We start from the raw sequence: 2,184 nt of genomic DNA, 5'->3' as shown, positions 1-2,184 counted from the left end.
TGGTATCCCTTTGTGAATCACTGTTTTAGATAAAGAAACAAGAACTTTTCTATACTACAAAGTGTAATAAATACTCATTGCTATTTTTGATTCATTTACTTCACACTTAAAAACAATTAAGCTTTGGGTGACAGATTCATAAATATTGTGTTCAGACAGGCAGCAGTGTTTCACCACTACAAAAAACAACCTTTTTGATCATTTCATAGCTGAGCCATTTCTTTTAGTTTCATATAAAGTTCTGATGCAGACTCCCAGTTCTCTGGCTTCTGTAACTGATTGTGTTAACTTGACATGTTTGGGTCCCCACTAGGAGTCATTGACAGGCTGGCCTCAGGAAGGGCATCCAGTTCAGCCTGTTCCGTTTGAAATCCGCAGTCTCTGGAGCCAAACCTATGTTAAATAGAAAACATAATTGCATTTCTTTTCATTTAAGTTAAAACGTTATATTAATACTTTGATCTTTTTATCACCTGTGTGGTAAGTAGTAGAGTTCATTGGGCACTCCACCTGCACATGCTGCTGTTCTGGAAGGGCGAATCCTGTGACTGGTGATGTTATTCAGAAGGACTTGGGAGACTGTGGAACAAAGCAATATCTCAATAGGCACTGATGCTCATGACTCCTGTTGAAGTATCCAGCATCTCTAAGGTCTGCAAATAACTCCATCCAGAACTGAGACCTATAGAAATGGATACAAATGTTTAGTTATACTTTCAAGTATATACACATATGTTTGAATAATAAAATCAACGGTTAGTTGTAATGAAATTTATGGTCTGTGAATCTTTTGGTCATTCGATTTTCTTTTCAGGAACAACTACTTTTCCTGATGGGCAAAATTTTTTTTTTTTTTTTAAAAACAAATAATTTGTTTTTTTAAAAACATTTTTTATTGATCTTTATTGTGCTCGTTTTTCATTACTCGTTCTGAGAAGAAAACCGAATGACCAAAGACAATGACCTTATATGAAGACAACTCACCTTCCCTTTCTAAATATAGACCACCAGGACTCAATACGCTGGTTATTTATAGATGAACCGTACATGTGGCTGGACGCTCCAGAGTAGTAGTCACTGTGATGGTGCCGTAGGGTACATTGAATTGCAGCCATTATGCCGTTCTCAGTGCCGCAATCAGTCCTCAGTCTCATGGGGATGACACCGAGGTTTCGCACACATGACAGGAAATAGTGAGCAATCACTGTTGGGTTATTATTTGTTGGTCCACATTCAAGCCACAATACTTTACGTGAAAATCCATCTATGCATCCCGAAATGGCCAAACCGAATGGCTTAAGTTTGTCATAACCATCTGCGTGCCACATAGTTAGGTCCCATTGAGTGATAGGTTCTTCTTGTAAACCTTCTGCGTGCTCTGCTCTCACACCCTCGGGGATTAAGCTCCCGGAGGAAATTCATCACATCATCTCTCTTCACTCGATGTTGCTTTGCACTTCCCGGCCACCGTAAAAACATTCACATAGATAATGAAAATGATACAATGGGATTAGCATTAATCGATATTCTCAACTCTCTTTAGTCAGACAAAATGTAACAGGACCAACTCATCACAATAATCATACGCTAGATTTAATTCTGTCATATGGAGTTGATGTTGATAATATAGAAATTCTGCAGCAGAGTGATGACATCTCGGATCATATCTGGTATGTTGCAATCAGCTAATGTTACTCAATCTAGACCATGCTATCGTTCAGGTAGAACTATTCTTTCAACCACTAAAGATAGCTAATAATCTTCCAGATCTATCTCATATACTCAATAACCCCGAAGCCCAGAAGAACTTGATGAAATAACAAAAAATATAAATGCAGTCTTCTCTAGCACCCTTGATATTGTCGCCCCACTTCGATTAAAGAAAATGAAAGAAATAAGCCCTGCACCATGGTACAATGATCACACTCATGCTCTCAAGAGAGCAGCTCGGAAAATGGAAAAATACAAAATTAGAAGTATTTTGTGGTGCATGGAAGGATAGTGCCTGTAGCTACAGACAGGCACTACCCAGATAGCAAAAAATATCCGCACGGCTTCTTTTTGCCGCCGTCCCTAAGCTGTCGGCTATAGGTGCGTCCCACTGGCGGGGATGAAACGTTTGCCGCCGAATTCGTCACTCCCATTTCTTGCGAGATGCCGCCCGCGAAAAGCTGTCGGCAAGCC

General features: G+C 39.7%; 1 long non-coding RNA gene across 1 annotated transcript; it reads right to left on the bottom strand.

The window, feature by feature from the left end:
• Positions 1 to 269: 269 nt before the first annotated feature.
• On the bottom strand, positions 270 to 1,916 carry LOC127639300 (uncharacterized). Its single transcript, XR_007969944.1, has 3 exons — positions 985 to 1,916; positions 474 to 682; positions 270 to 393 (listed from the first exon to the last, which is right to left on the bottom strand). It is a non-coding gene; the product is annotated as an uncharacterized LOC127639300 (long non-coding RNA).
• Between the last annotated feature and the right edge of the window lie 268 nt (positions 1,917 to 2,184).

This window comes from Xyrauchen texanus, chromosome 47, assembly GCF_025860055.1.
Source record: "Xyrauchen texanus isolate HMW12.3.18 chromosome 47, RBS_HiC_50CHRs, whole genome shotgun sequence".
NCBI lineage: Eukaryota > Metazoa > Chordata > Actinopteri > Cypriniformes > Catostomidae > Xyrauchen > Xyrauchen texanus.
This window is presented reverse-complemented; position numbering and strand designations above follow the sequence as displayed.